Raw genomic sequence first — 16,902 nt, 5'->3', positions numbered from 1 at the left:
AACTAAATGGAAATGGGACACATTTATGCATGTACTCACACTGTAGTTAGGATAATTGGGACCAGCTGTTAGGCTCTTCTTTCTCTGTAAGAACGTTACATTGCACAAAGCTAGCACAGCAAGATGACAGGCACAAGGAAGATGCTGAAACATGTACTTGAAAGCCTCAATAATTTTCCATGTTGTTCTTCGAAAAGTTTCTCATTCTGGCTGTGAAAGCCGTTATTTTCAAGCTTATATTCAGATTTTCGTTTTCATCATGTAAATTCCACACACTCTAACAACGATTTTTAATTCCTCTTCCCTCCCTCCCTCCGCAACCTCCCCCCCACCCCACTGACTTCAGCATTTACCCAAGGCAGGCCACCTTGAATCAATTACATACATAAGGGGCAGAGACAGAGTTTACTTTATTGTCTGCAGAGGAAAATGCTGTCTGGAAACCATTTCTTTCTAGAACTGCCTAGTACTGCACATTCTTCTGTTCAAAATTCATCTCAAGAGTAACTTGACAGAGTTTTGCTTATACAAGTTGCTGTACCACAGGAGACATACTTATTTGGAGACAGGCTGCATCCGCTGTCTGTTGTGACTGAGTAAAGGTAAGTAAATTAATTCAGACTGCCTCTTCTGTTCCTGCCTTGGGCTTACAGCAAGTTGTGGCAAAAAGGGGAGATCACAGTGTAAAGGGGTCTGTTTTCCCTTGTGATGGTGATGAAAAGAAAGAGGAGGAGAAAGAGATGAGCTGTGACTATCAGACAGGACAGCACAGCCAATTTAGGGCAAAATCCTGTTACTGGTAAAGGAGAAAGTGGGAAAAAAGTTACAGGCTATACTTTACTGCAACCTATTCCTAAGTTCTTGGGTCATAGATAATGTTCACAGACTGAGATCAATTCTTAAAGTAGCCCACAGTGACTTACCTTAGAAGCTCAGTAGAGTTATATATATCACATTAAAAGATTCTTCCCCCTATTGAATAATATACATACAAAACCAAACCTTTGTTTATGTCTAACTTGAGGGATGTATGCTTCATTGAACTTCTTTGATGCCATCCTCTCAAGTCACAGATAAAAGCAGTCCTGATACTGCTATGGTCTTTACTCTCCTGTCTTGTCCCTGCCAGAGACAGTGGACTAGACTGAAGGTGGCTGCACATGTCTATCAGCACTAATGAAAGTAATTTGGCCTTCAAAAATTTTAAGCTGCAGTACATGTTAGAACAAAAATCAGACCAATCTACAGAAGATTTCCTACCCAAGACATCTGGACAGAAGTTCAGACTCATTTGAAAAAACAGACCTGTTTTTCTGTAGAGGTTCTGGACAATTTAAGCTGGATCAAACCCCTAAGGTTATCATGAAAAGGGAACTCGCTAAACAGTCTTTATTAGCAATCTTAAATCCATGAAATTATACCTTTAGATAAAACAGCTTTGAGACTAATTTGATACCAGTGGTTTGGAAGATAGCTTTAAATCTACTAACAGAATTATAGTATTTTCCAAGAAAAAACCCATTATTTCTGTAAAGAGAAGAATCTAATATAGCCATGTGAATTTGTGAACAAAGGATCAATGATAAAGTTAAGTCTGAAGTTAAGATATCCTCAGCCATCTTGTATTCTTGTTCATTCTATCAGGAATAAACTTTCAAGCTTCTACATGTAAAACTATGGTCAGGTCCAGAAATAGCATGTTGAAGAAGTATGCTTTTAACTGAAGCTGTTTTGTTTCTTAGAAAGAGCCTCATATGACTGTACTTATATTAATTACGTGAAGGTTATAGTTTTGACCAGAAGAATATATATTGCATTACATATGCTTAGAAGAAATATCTGGAAGTTTTTCCTTCCTCTTTTACCAGAAAGATTTGGGCTTATTCACCTCTGTCAGGCATCTCTACCTGCATCATCCAATGAGGCTTTTGACATTATGGTCATTATATCTAGAGCCAAATTCAAACTCTACATTGGCTTTGCAGTCCCAGCTCTAATGATCCTCTGTTTCTCTTGGATTGTTCAGGGAAACAGAGATTCACTTTGGAAAATTATTTTTAGAAAAAAATAATTAAAAATTAATTAAAAAATTAATTTGGAAAATAGATTTTAACACTACCATGTGCTTTATATAATCCTACCAGTAGGTGGTATGGCATTAGAGGGGAAACAAAAAGTACTCGGGGGCTGAAAGAGTAACAGTCTCTGGAAGATCTCCTATGGATGCTCACTGTTGATCATATAGCATATGCCTACTCCCACAACAGAAAGAATAAAAACCCTTGGTATTTATTAAATAGAACTTTTATTACTGTTCCAGGGGAACAGCAAAAATAGCATTCCACTTTGCATGTGACTTCCAGCTTTATGTTAGCAGAAATGCATGACATATAGAAAGCAAAACAGGTCACACAAAACAGGAGACAAAGTCAATATCGTTTTGTGGCTTTGATTCACTGATTCTCAGTTCTCTTCAGCCTTGAGGAACAGGAGCCCTCAGGGAAAAAACCGTAGCTAACTTGAGTACACCCAGCTTGAGTGGTTAACAGATTTGTTACGGGGCTACTCCATACCTCATCATTGCCTCAACATTTAGTGAATCAAATGCATGACGTTTGGCTGGTGGATGACTATTCATTTAACAGTAACTATCGAATGATCTCTCTTGACCTTTGTGGAAGCAATATCTGGATTTAAATGAGCCTACACCAGTACAGCTTCAAGGTAAGATAATAAGCTCAGTCAGTGACATACTAGAAAGCAAGCAGACCAAATCCTGTAATGACATGAACTGTGCATACATGTACGCCTACATACAGAAGTTGAAGTACACATTCTGATTGTCCCTATAAAAAAAAAAGAAAGAAAAAAGAAAGAAAGAAAAATATCTACATCCCCTTCTTTTTCCACAGATCATACCTAGCATTCAAGAGACACTGAGCTGCCACAGACTAATTAAGAGGAAAGGGAAGGATTATATTTATGTGTAAATGATACTCTAAAAAGGAAACTATATCAATAATGTAGCAGTAAAATACTTGAAAGGAAATGGATTTTGGATGAAGTCAGTTTTTCAAAATCTTTCTCCAGAAAAGAGAATAATGCTTTTAAATTGCTATTCATGCTGACCGCTGCTACTTGTTAACATTTTGCCCTGGGGAGAAAATACAGCTTAGCGGTACAAGGGCTCTATAATAAGCATCTTTATCTCCTTGGGATTCTCAGGCACGTTGTTATTTTTTTCCTCCAGAGCCGTACTGTAAACTACATACCACTTGGGCTGACTCACACAGTCCCCGGGAGGAGGATGCGGAAGAGCAGGCTGTTTTCTCATGAGAAGTTCAACATGGTGAAATTCCTCTTCCATTTCAACAGCTCCAAAGCCATTTTGCACCCAGCTTGACCTGGCAGATGTAACTCTTCTGCTCTCACTCCTTAATTTGTCTGCATTTGGCTCAGGTTCATAGCTTTTTAGAGTGCCTGATGGCTTTCCTGGTTGGAGCTATAAAAAAAGTCTGGGCCTACTCAAGTATCAGCATGAGAGCAATAGTGTAGGCACTCCTTGGAAGCGGCAGGAAGAAAGGGGCAGATGAGCTGACAGCCAGCATTCCTGTCTTGCCAGCTTGAAGGATGTTGCCCGCAGCCGGTCACCATATGTTTGACTCCAAACTAGGGAGCAGAGAGGCCAGAATGATTCAGAGAGTTCGGATGATTTGTTATCTGTCTCTCAGGAGAGATGGGGAGCCTTGAAGCTTACAAGCATCACCTGCATTCCCTGCCTTCCCTTTCCAAAGAGGCATGTCAAAGAGCTAGCAACAGGAATCTTCCTCTTAAACCCTCTTAAAGGTTTTTGGTGGACAAACACAATGATTTCTGAAAGGGTCTTTTTTTCTGGGGTGTCTTCAGATATATTGCCACTCTTTGAATTTGCTCCAGGTTGTTTTAATCAAGTGAAGAATTTTAAACTGCCCAGTGAAAGAAAAATAGAGGGGAAGACACTTCCCAACTGTATTTACAGCACATGCATTTTTGCAGCATGTGATAGAATACACTTCAGAAATCCTTGATCTAATTTAGACCCAGCAAATCTCTCCAGTCCAACTAAGTGATCAATATGAAAACAAGATCAGAAAGCACCAAAACAACTGTGTGCAGCACCATGTTAAGCTTTTATACCATTTCAGACATGAACTGAGCTATGACCAGAGATAACAGGCATGCCTTCATGCCTCCACTGTTCTTCCTTTTCAGGTATTGGAGGCTGCTGGGAGAAGTCTCCAACAACAAAGAAACTTAAGCTATTAAAGTTAAAGATCTGGATAAGATATCAACTTAAATACCCATGCCACAAGAGCCATGACATTATACAAACCTACAAGCGAACTGACCAGCCACTGTTACAAATGCTACTTCAGGGTTTTTCTCTTTGGTCCCTACATCCGTTTGCACATCACCTCATCTTCCACACCGGGTGGACACAAACCTAAATGTCAAGGCAAAAATTTTGCATGTGTAGAGATGAATTAAGGAAAGATAAGAAACATGAAAGATAGGTTACAGGTCACCCATGACCTTCCAGCATCTGCTGTGAAAGAAGGGGGGATTTCTAGGCAGCCTGAGCATGGGTTGCCTTGGAACAACATCACTTGAGCCACTGACGTACTGAATGCAGATGCCCAGAGAAGAGCACTCACCTAAACTAGACTCACACAAGAAATATTATTTCTAAGCCAATATTCACAAAACAAGTCGTCACCTCGTGCTATTTCTGGCAGGCTGTAGTTCTGTGTACCAGTGCTGCCACCACGGCAATGTGTTGATGGCATGTGCTCCTCTAAAGCACTTCTGCAGCACTGCTGGTTGCTACAAACATACATATATTTCTGTTACTAACGTGTGACCTTAGAGAATTTATTAATGGAAAACGTTGCAGTTTGCAGAGGAAAGGAGTTTTAGCCTGAAGCAGGCTGTCATTGGATGACTGCTCCATTTCAGAGGTCACTGAGTAAAGCAGCATGAAGTTAGCTGAAGGTGACCTAGAAAGGAAGAGAAAAACCTTGGGATTTTTGCTCTGTATGGCTTTGTCATGGCACAAAAGAACTTCATGAAAGGCTTTTTTCTATATTTGAAGGGGTATATACCTGTGCAATTACTCATAATACAAATCTAGGTATTACATGTGGGTATCCAGAACATTCTCAACATAAATAATGTCCACCTAAATAATTTTAAGCATTTTATATAGTTAATCTAACAAGCATCTGGACCTCAGAGTTGACAGCTTGCTATTTCATTATTGTTTTTTAACAACTAAGGGTTGTTAAATATCCATTTCTAAAGCTGTAACACACAGACTACACAGAATTATTAAGGTTATACAAAAGTACTCGTTTAGAAAGTGTTTGTGGCAACAGAACGCAGCCTTTTCGCAATAAAGCAGCCATGTTATTTTGAAGGGGATTTGATAGTAAACATAAAATATTCAAATTTGGTTTATTTATGAGTCTGTAATTTCACTGTATGTACTTTCACCTGAATGGGTATCAGGCTTTCTGCCTGGCACCATGGTCAGTGGGGCTGAGGTATGATACTGGGCTATGACAATTCCATGCATTAGGAAGTTCTTTAGGCCCCACAGATGGTTACCTTTAACCACTATTTCTGTCTCCTTCAGTAAAAAGACAAACTTGTACAGGCTGCAAAACATCAAGGAGCAACATAGAAGACTTAATCGCAATAAAAAATGTGAAGAAAGATGGACAAACCTGTTTTTAGCTTGGCTTTACTACCATCAACACTAATGACTTCAAGCAGCAGGTAAAACCCAAATCTAGCTTTCAAAAGCAGCACAAATTTGTAATCCTTTTGAAGTTACAGAAATAATGTGTTAATACTAAAGGAAAGAACAACAATCAAAATATTCCCAAAGTAAAAATCACGTATTCCAGAATGGTGAATAAATAAAAGCAAAAAAGGAAGCTGCAAAAGTAATCTTAAAAATAGGACAAAGACCTTTGACAAACAACTGTTAAAATATGGAAAAGAAATAAATCTTGAGTGTGCCGCATTCTGTGATCTAGAAGACTAAAATAACATTTGGAGAGTCATGAATCAATATGAAATATTTCAGAATTGCTGGCTTTCCCCCAGGCATATCCCTGAAGACATATTGTGGGAACATTCTTTACACAAAGTATTCTAGCTGTGATACAGTTGGTAGCTTCGCATGAAGTTGTAGTTCCAATATTACTGTAAATACAGTATGTTAAACAAATTAAAAGATCCTTCAAATACCCAAAGAGAATACAATGTAAGAGTACTCAAAACCAGCTGTCCCTGGCTTTTTTTGAGGTTTAAAAGACCAAATGCTCAAATATACATATATACAATGGCACCTCTAGTTTGAATGAATATACAACTGCTACAGCCAGCATCAAATGCATTGACTTACACATAACCATGTAATCTAGTGCCTTTTGGGGGGTAAGTGCCATTTAAGAGAAAGACTCTGTGACCAGAAAACCGCACTAAGACGAGATGTTGTGTTTTATATTACATGAAATACGTATTTTTTGAAAGCATCTCTCCTCCTTTTTTCTTTCAGCACACATCTCATATCTCCCTCCCCACCTCACCCCTATTTTTAAGCCTAGTTTTAGGCTCTTTCTCCTCCCCACTAACCCCCCAATGCAGTATCGAAATCCACTACAGTGGACGCTTGTCAGGAATTCGTCAGCATTGAATCTTTAAAAGCAGACAAAATTAGTAAGTCTGGAGCCAGAGGTCAGAAAAAAATAGTTGTGGGAGTAAATTCTATTCACAAAAATAGTCTAAAACGATGCAGAATAGTTCCTAGTCCAGCAAGGCAAAACATATGTTCCTGCTGCTTCTGTCCATAATTTCGTGAGTCTGGCTGCCACTTTGGCTTATACTCAGTAATACCTTACTCCCCAGGTAGTCCTATTGAAAACTGTGAGACAACGTGGGGAATAACATTCTCAGTATTAGCAGCAGCAGAGAGGCTGTCCCTTTGTCAATCACCTATAATCTGTGCTTTTATTAAAAGTAGTTTGAAGAGTTGATATCTGCACTGACAGTGTCCAGCCCCCGTGCAGCAAACCATTCTGTTTTAAAGGGACCTAGTGTTCCGAATGCTGCAACAAATCATGTAACTGCCCAATTATCACTTGATGGCCACTACTGTCTGGCACCCTAGGGGCCATGTCATTGAAGATAAACTCTGTTTATGTTAACTTAGTGTCAGGATGTACAGCATATGTCTATGAAGCTGGATGAGTGCCCTTTTGCAGGATGTTCTGTACATTCACATTGTGCAGCCAAGAGCCCTGAAGGTGTTGAAAAAGAAGAAAAGGCCTTTCATAGAGCTTAATCCAATTAAAGCACATTAATGAAGGTTAGGATCATCTGTCACATTATCCAGACACATCCTTTCATGCATCATCGTCTGATTACAAAGTCTGATTTTCTTTTAAGGCTTTTCATCTTCACAAGGAAAATGTGATGGGAAATTCAACACTTAAGATATTGGAGACTTAAATGGGATTTCTGTTTCTTTCCTTTTTAATCCATTCTCTCTCTCTGAAAGAAAAGATGTTTATTTTAAAACAGTGGTCTGTCTCATCAGGTGGTACAACCTGCCGTGTATCCGGTACAGCCTAGAGAGCCACCCCAAGTAACACCTCCTAACCCTTTTTTTTTATCCCCAGGGAATGTAAAATCTTATTGCAGATAAGGAAAAAAAACCTAAAAAAAAGGCAGGGAGACAGAAACAGCACACAATACAAATACAAAAGGATCTCAGACTCTGGTGCTGCTAAAACCGTATCAAGCTAGATTTCCACGATAGCATTAACTGCTTTGAGCAGTCATACAAGAAAGATCTGCCATCCTTGATCAGAAAAGAGGCAAAGGCACATTTTCATTTCCATACAACATTCTAGAAGCCACTTGAACAAGGCAGAGGTGATGAAAGGTTTCATAGCCAGGTGAGCATTTTTTCCCTGCAGGAGAGTCTGCAGGTACAATGAAACTGCCCTACCCTTCTGCCTTGCTCCTCAGAGCAGATGGAGAGTACAAGTCACCATGCTAAAAAGGCTAATGCTACAACCAGAAGAAGTCTCATTTCAAAAACTCAAGCAACAGGTGAATACATTAAATATCAATGTGATGACACAAGAATGACAATTTCTCATTGTATCAGTCCCCAGTTGGTTACTGCTACCTCCCTACAGAAGGCTACTGCTCTCATATCACAACTGATAAGAAAATATCATTGTCCTCCTTATGCATGTCTGCAAATGCCAGTTACTCATGTCACCTGGCAGTGAAGGCTGCTTACATTAACTCTGCTCAGTAGTCCTACAAGAATGCCCAAGCAGTCACCCTCAGGATAAGTCCCACTTGCTCACATTTCCTCTCAGTCAACTGAAAAATAGAGATTAGTGTAACTATCCCACTGATGTCCTTTAACATTTGGTCAGCCTTTGTGTTTTCTCAGAACTACTGCTTCAGGATGCATGGAGACTCAGGCAGGCAGCATAGATGTATTTTTCCTTTTCCTCACAGCCAACAGGGCTAACATTTTAGGTTCTGAAGAAATCACAAAATGCTGTGTGATGTGTAGTGCCCAGTGTTGGCTCAGTCCGACTGCTGTTGTCAGGCTCCAGGCACTTGAGCAGTCTGTACTCTGATATTTGCAATACGGGATCCAACACAAAAAGGCAAACAGCCAGACCTGCTGGGCCTCTTCGAAGGATTACTGAGGGGCAGAAAGGATTAGAGGAATATGTAGGGGAAGAACTGCTTATTAGCATTCAAGGAGAAACCAGAGCCTGCAAAGAGTATTAAGTTTTTAACAGATACCTTCTTTGGGGTTTATTAAGTTCACCGAGTACTTCAAGCAAAGAAAGCAACATAGCATGCATGACCAGTGTGCTTAATTTCTCAGTTGCATTTAAAGTGTTACTGAGGAGCTGAGGACTACATGCATTTCTGAAAATTCAGTGCAGACTTTGACCGGTCATGCCTTATCTTGCATTGCTTTGCTATCTCTCACACACTGAAATTAATGTTATTTAAAATCAAAGCCAAAACAACTTGTCTCAACCTTCCTCCAGGGAAGGGTGCAGGGACCTATATTCAATTTTAGAGCTTAAAATACATGTGAGGACTTACAACTAGGAAGATACAGCAGCAGTTGATGGATAGCTAAAATGCAGTGAAAAGGCATAGAGCATATTTTCATCTTCTTCCTATTTCTCTATTTTTCAAGCTAGCACAGCCAGAAGACCACTCTTTATATATTTGTGCTTAGGACGCTGCCAACATCATCTTGATTAAACCACTGTCCATCAACCTACCAGGGACAGGCATTTCCTTGTAAGCAGATGCAACTACTAAAGCTCATTCAGTGTCAGGGTCACTGTATGCAGTTTTACCCACTTGTCCTGAGCACCGTCTGCCTTACTCTCCAAGCTTCATGCAATGTAAGAGATCACAACCACAGTGAACTTAATTCCAAACCTTTTAGGGATGGACAAAGTACAAATACTTTGCTGATCAAGGTCAGTCTAATCTAACATGCAATACTAAGTACATATGACAAACACCTGGGAAGCTAAGGCAATTTGTTCTATACATTCCATCTACTGGCTATATGTTGACAGTTGAAATCAATGACAATTGCACAGCAACATCCCGTGAAGTAATTTCATTATTAACAGTTCCTTATTCTGCAGTGATTTATGTGTGCTTTCTTATTGCCATCAGTGATAAGTTAGTGTCCTGATGCACAAGATTTCATTAGCATTCATTTAGCAAATACAGATTTGGCACAAATGTTACACCATGAACGTGTAGATTCACATAGCCTTAAACTTCAGAGAAGTTTGCATCCCATTATAAGCCCTTTCTGGTTTTAACCTGTTGCCAGTTGTCACTGGTCACATTAATCGCTGTATGAATGTAACTGTTAAATCGACATTTTATGAAAGAAAAAGCGTGTTCTTGTGACAGGCTTACATTTCTGTGTGCCCTGTTTTATATACCAGTAGTAGCAGACTAACAAAGAGTATGTGACCTGATTTCCCAGATGTCTGTAAATGTACTTGGCATTGAATTTTAAATCTGACTGAATTCAAAGCTCTTCATATAAAACACAACTCAAGTTAACTTTTATCTCTCTTTTTTTTCTTTCTGTCTCTCAGCAGCTGTTCTTCTTTTATTATTTCATGTGCTATATTCAATATGCAAAGTTGCCTTGTTTGTTAGAGTGCATTACACTTTCTAATGCATCTGTCATGTTGGAAAACAGGAAAGTAGCATAAAGCCTCTCTTGTGATCTCCCTCTCTCCCCCAAGTTAAAGGAAAGCTTAGTTAGAATTTAAAAAGAAAGGAAATTTGCCTCTGAGCATCGAGAGAGCTTTAGAAAAGGGCTCTTTGGTTTTATGAAAGTTTGAAAATTAAAATACCAGTGAATTTAATGCTTAGAAATGACAAAACATGACTGGTCTTGGGATTTCTCCTTAAAAGGATGATGGTTTTGGAGCCAAGACACAAGACAGATGGGAGACCTGGATTCTGTTCTACATCTACCAAACAGCTTTCTGGTTAACCTCTCAGGCTGTGTCAGTCCTGAAGGTATTTAGAAAAATAATCCACATCCTCATCTGAACCAATGCAGCACACTATGGAAGTAGCTGTTTAGATAAAACAGACAGAACTGCTTTCACACTTACTTAAGTTAATTCTGTCAATATTGGGCCAAAGCTAAAGCTTCCCAGAATATAAGCCACTAGAGCCTTGTTGTTAACTTTGGAGCAGGCAGATCACCAGGGCTGGATCTGGGTATTTCTTTGCAGCAGTCAGGATTACTATGAGAATCCTAGCCCAGGCAATGTCAAACTGTAACTTGGACTAATTCTCCCACCCTCAGTCCCAGCAGCAAAAGATTACTTCTGCAGAATTCTGGATTGGACACTACATCCCTCCTTACCATATCCTTCAGTATCCGCACAGCACTGAACAGCTTTCAGAACTATGCCCATTACAGGGCATTCTCAGTAGCAAAGAAAAATCAAACAACATAATTAATGGACATTTAAATAAACATTAGGTATATCACTGGTTGCTGCAGAACATATGAACTATGTCCATATATGAATATGCTTTGAATGTACAACGTGCATATATATAGACAGCTATGAACCAGAAAAATGAACTTTACACTTTTAAACATCTTTTTAAAAAGCTAGACTCAATATAATCAACCAATACTTTTTTTTTTTCCATTCACAGCAGTGTTTTACGGAGTTAAATGTATTCCTTTTTGCTGTCACTCGCTTGGTAGGAGCAAAATAACAGCAGAAGGCATAATTATTTGAAGCCAGAGAGCATGGAACGCCAACTCACTTAAAAATATCCTAGCACTATCACTGGAATTAAACTAGAACATGTTAAAACTTGGTTCCAAGAGCACATCTGTGGCTGAAGTGCACCACAATTCCAAAAGCATGTGGTCACAAAAAAATTGCACATCCCTGACCAGTGTTTTGGCAGGTTTTGCTGGTTCCTTCTGGTTTAAATAAAGTTTCAGCAGGGCAAATTCCCTGCAACTCCCTGTCTGGCACCCAAGTCAGAGGCTGGAGGGCATCCCCGGCACCAGGCCAGGCAGCGTGCTGCAAAGCACATATATAGTCTTTCATGGTGAATTTTCAAAGACTGAGAGGTCGTCATTTTGTAGCACAGCAGTATCAGATGTAACATTATCAGCTGTAAAACAATAATCTTTTCCCAACCACCACTTCTTCAAATCCAAATATCCCAACCATTTTCCATATTATGTGTGGATTTTCCTCAGGTTTTTGAGCACCAACAACTAGTTACCAGGCAAGGTTACAACGCAGATGTTGTCTGAGTTCATTCAAAGTTTAGTGTTGACAGTACCTAGGTACCCTGAGTAACTACACTATGAATCTAGAGAGCCTCTGCAGCCTGGTCTGACCCAGCAAACTCTAACCCTATCCAAATTGGGTCAGCATGGGCTGTGTTGTAACCCACCCATGTAGCTCGCTTGATTTAGAAACTCGTAATATTTTCATCTCTGGACCCAGTCAGACCATGTTCCTTGGAGGACATTCCAAAAGCTGAACATTCTCATATAGGCCAAACGGAGGACACAACCATTAAACACATAATAACAATAATGGCCAATAAAAATGGGAACTTGATACTCACCTTATAGATTCTTTGTGTCTTGATACAAGGGTGTTTGGTCTTTCCTAATGCTATCTTAACATATTGTAAATACTACCTCCCAATCTACCTGCACACTAACGTTTTCAAACAATCTGAAGCCACAAGCTGAAAAGGCATCTAAATGCCTAAAATCCTTTAAAACTTCTAATTGCCTTTTAAATATAGGTCTGCGTAACTCCGAACTAGTTCTACAATCAGGAACTGAGTGCTAACATGTTCCTAATTTTAACTGTACAGCTGCCTAGCCAACATCACAACTTGTAGTGCTATGAAGTTATAGTTAAGATCAGATTTCAGAGAGGAAATTGAGCTGGAAAATACCCATTTAAAACAATGCCTGGGAAATTTGGATGGAAATGTTTAAAAAAAAAAAGGCTGAATTGAGTAATTAAGCTTCTCTGCTCTAAAGTGCAAAAGGTCTTGTTTTGTACTGCAGAGAAAGTGCGTGTTCTCTTGGTAGAAAGACTCTTCGGATGATTCTTCTCATTCAGATATATCATAAACATTAGACCTATGTAAAGTGTCCTGTCCTTAATCCAAGAAACATTTAATTATTCATGTGAAAGAGTAATCATTTCAACAGAAGTGGTTTAGCAAGCTCTAAGCTAATGGCCATGAATGGCCTGATACCCAAGTCACTCCAGACAAGGTAGGAGCCCAAATCCCCCCAGAGTAGTCTAACCACCTCTGCATAAAAGGGATGTTTTTTGTGTTGAGTCTCTCCACTCAGACATTATTAATATGTCTAAATGCCTTCCAAACCAGGTCTGCCTTGGCGTGCTGCTGGAGGTAGAACAAAATTACCTAAGCCAGACCACAGTCTTCTATCCAGGCCGGGCTAAACTAAGACTCAAGAGCTTTAAAGCATCATAATGATAACTCTTTACTTCTTCCCGCAGGTGCTTCTACCTCCTGTTACAGGAGTGGGCGATAGAGCAGATGGACAAAGCTGAGGCTGAAGCTTTATTGAAAAGATCTCACTGTAGGCCAGCCCTGATGTGACTGCAAATGACAACGTGGCCCTCTGTTCTGATCCCAGTGTTTCCCTTTTTGTTCCCAACCATGTGAGAGGGAAAAACCCAGCCTTCACTTCCTGTGACAGATCAGCACCAAGAGCACCAGAGTGTGGAGATGAACACCCATACCATTACATTTCTGAGGCTGTTTAGGTTCTTGAAAAGCTGCAGTCGGTACTGTGCAAGCATTCAGTTTCCAGCTGATATCCTGCACTTCAGAGATTGTAATGGATCCACTAAAAATGATAGATCAGAGCAAAAAAGTAGTGTCTGGTGCACAGTTTGTATCTGATAAAATTTGGGAAGAGGAAAACAAAATGCAAGACTTTCAGTAAAATGGTAGAAAGAGTAAAAATTAAGCATTTTATAAGCATGTAGGGGAACAGAAATTCAAAGATTGGTGTGAAGGGCTGCAGGAGCAAAGAAGCAAGGAGGATACTTTAGAGGTAGGAGAGGGGGAGTATCTTATTTCAGGCATCTGTCTAGAAAGTGATCAGCAGATGGAAGGTTCACAACATCTGGCATTTAAAGAAAAAGTCAATATTTAACAGGATTTCCTCTGCCTTTCAAAATATTGATTTTTGAAAATAAACAGCCTTTAAAGAGCACATACATACATAAGAAAAACCCTCAAAAGCAAGCTAGCTACAGTGCTGGGTCTTGGCACAGCACACAGCTGTCTCTAATGTGGCTACCACCTGCCCCAAGGGTAGATTTAAACCTTAAAGACTAGAAATTGAGAAACAGTTGTCCTCAGATGATATGACTTCCATGATTCAGTCTAACCCTTAAAGTCCATCTGTAATTCCCATGGGCCATGGCCAGAATATGTGTTACATGCATCAGAAAATCCAGTATGGGGCTTGTCTGTCAGGGCTACAAGCAGAAAGCAGACTCTCACATTCTCCACTTTGGATTTTAACACAGCTAAAATGAGCAGGATGTCCTGCATTTGCCTGCACCCACTACAAACACATCATGCCTCCTGCTCCTGTCACAAGCAACAGGGCAGAAATGGGGCACATGCTGCTCCTACTCTACTCTGTAGCACTCATGGGCCTGTGTTTCCTGCCTTTCCCGGGTCAGGCAGAAAGGAACAAAACTGCAAAAAGCTGTTTTGCTAAAAAAGGCCCATGTAGTGTGGTCCATAGCTCACTTGTGCTTACAAGAGCTCTCTAGGCTGGGTTGGTTGTTCTCCTGAAACTATCATGTATTTAGATACATAAAAATATTTATCAGATCAGGGACCAGAAAAAAAAAGAATCCCAGCAGGGTTATCATTTATCTATTCTTATAGTCATTACATGTTTCTACACATACATGTTTGTCTGATCTCAATGATTCTGTAATATAGAGAGATATCTTAGAAAAAAAGTTGCACTCTTTTAACAGAATACAATAATGAATCTGATCTCTCCAGTTTCCAAACAAGACAAAATCGCCATCCACTCAAGCCTGTTAAATCAGTTATGACTATGACCAGAACTGACACTTTATTCCTAAAAACAAGGTTCTAATGATCTATGCTGTTATCTCAGAAATTAATCATAAATACCTTTTCAAACAGAGTAACGACATTTTAGTTCTATTCTTTTTCCATAGCAACTTCTAAATCAAGTGCTGCTTCCACAAGTCATGTCAGTGTGGCCAAAACCACCATATGTGGATTAATGTGGATGTTAAAGAGAGAACAATATCTGAGGAAAACGCTTTCTCTTTCAGAAGGGGAATTTCTTTTTCTGTTCCTTTCATTAATCTGCAGTATATGCTTCTTCCAAATTGAAAAAACATGTGCATAGAAAACATTTAATAGGAAACTTGGAGGAAGAAGCCACAACAGGAGGTAATCATTAAAAAATTCTAAGTTTAGAGCTGTAGAAGGCCAGGAAGTGTCATTCACCCCTTAGGCCCTGGTAACAAAGCTACAGTTGGGCTGGAAAAATCTCAGTCATAAACAAATTTCTGTATGTGCCTGAAGGGAAAGTTAAATGAAATCTGTACCATGTAGCCAAAACTGTAAATTAAATTCTAAACAATCATGCCCCAAAAGAGTCAACAACCTTAGTCCAGATAAAAGCCAGCTTATTTTATGCACTCTGAGAGCTACTCAGATGTCCTAAATTCCATCTAAGCCCCTGAGCCTAGTGTTTCCTTTTCACTAAATGTTTTTGAAAGCCTGAAGCTAGCCAAGAGAAAACACCAAGCACAAAGACTCATGTGCAATTCTGGCCACATTAATAAGCCCTAAATGAAAAGTCTTTTCCCTTCCAATTTTTTTCCCCTGAGTTTTGTTACCCAAAGCCCCTACCAACAGGTTTGATATCTTTGCCTAGAAATTAATTATTAAAAATTAGGAGATAGGCACTGTCATCCCTCAAGGTCTCAGGCTTTCCTAGTAAGAAAAAGAAAAAAGGAAACAAATCCTTGCAGAGTACAGTGTATGAAAGCCAGTAGTGTATAGTTCACTGGAGCAGGGGTAGTTTGTTCACAGGTTGCAAGCCTGTATCCCCAGAAGAACATGTGATGAGTACATGAACATGGGCCAGCTGAACTGTTTCTTTCTACTTAGCAACTTATCATCTATGTAATTTCTTTCATTTCAAAAATCTTTCTTTGAAAAGTGATGTGGAACTAACGCAGCAGCTGCAGAAGACTGCTGCTGCATACCTGGTGCATTGCACTGGCCGCTCTAGAAAGCGACTGGGGAAGACTGGAGAGCCTGTCTCCTCTCCTAAAAGGAATTGCCAGAATATGTCTGCATGAATAGCTGATCACTATGAATGGTCCAGCACTGGGGATCGCTTCTGAAGATGATTTGAGTAAGCTACAGAACCTCACTGCTGCAGCCAAACAAGCTATTTGTAAAAGGCTAGACAAAGAATTTCTTTTGGACTTCTTTCAAAGTTTCTCAGCAGCTGGCCATATACAGAGCTGCTTACACTGAAGATGTACGATTTCCTTCTATGCATTGTCTAACACGGTTCTCTAAATTCAGATGTTAGGCAATTTATTCTAATTTATTATCTAATTTTATAGCATTAAAACCAACGACATCATCTTCAGGTTTATTAATTTGACTACATGTTCTGCTCTCCCCCTTCTCTCTTAATGACCTGGAGCTGTGAATAGGCTGTTGTTCTGCCACTACTGGCTATGAATGGCCTGTTAGCATTCAAAGTTAGTGCAGGCACTGGTTGTTTGGCATCCCTGAATTTATGCCCATCTGTCAAAGTGGTTTTGTTCTCACTCAAACAGTCATATGTCGGCTGCAAGAGAGTATGGGCACCAGGTGTAAGCCTAGAGTAGATGCAACTAGAGTGTTAAAAAGAAGGAAAAAAAAAAAAGAAAAAGGAGCAGAAAAAGTTTTGCTTTGCAAGAAGCCTCTTCTGATAGGAAGTAATCAAAACATATGGAGATTACAGACTCAGATTTGTTGACACTTTGAGGCATTATGCCACAAACAAACGCTTTTATCCTTAAAATGTTGCATTGCTTGGAATTTACATTTGAAAAGCCTAATTAAAGGACAATATCGTCCCCCACAGAAAATAAGCAACCTCCACAAATTCAGTGGATATCCTTTGAAGTAAGCTGAAAAAGCTTACCCTTA

At 39.6% G+C, this 16,902-nt stretch overlaps 1 long non-coding RNA gene across 1 annotated transcript; it reads left to right on the top strand.

The window, feature by feature from the left end:
* Window positions 1-461: 461 nt before the first annotated feature.
* On the top strand, window positions 462-14,962 carry LOC115945738 (uncharacterized). Its single transcript, XR_004079989.2, has 3 exons — window positions 462-602; window positions 5,675-5,817; window positions 13,176-14,962. It is a non-coding gene; the product is annotated as an uncharacterized lncRNA (long non-coding RNA).
* The last annotated feature ends 1,940 nt before the right edge of the window (window positions 14,963-16,902 follow it).

This window comes from Melopsittacus undulatus, chromosome 7 (assembly GCF_012275295.1).
Source record: "Melopsittacus undulatus isolate bMelUnd1 chromosome 7, bMelUnd1.mat.Z, whole genome shotgun sequence".
Taxonomy (NCBI): Eukaryota; Metazoa; Chordata; class Aves; order Psittaciformes; family Psittaculidae; genus Melopsittacus; species Melopsittacus undulatus.
This window is presented reverse-complemented; position numbering and strand designations above follow the sequence as displayed.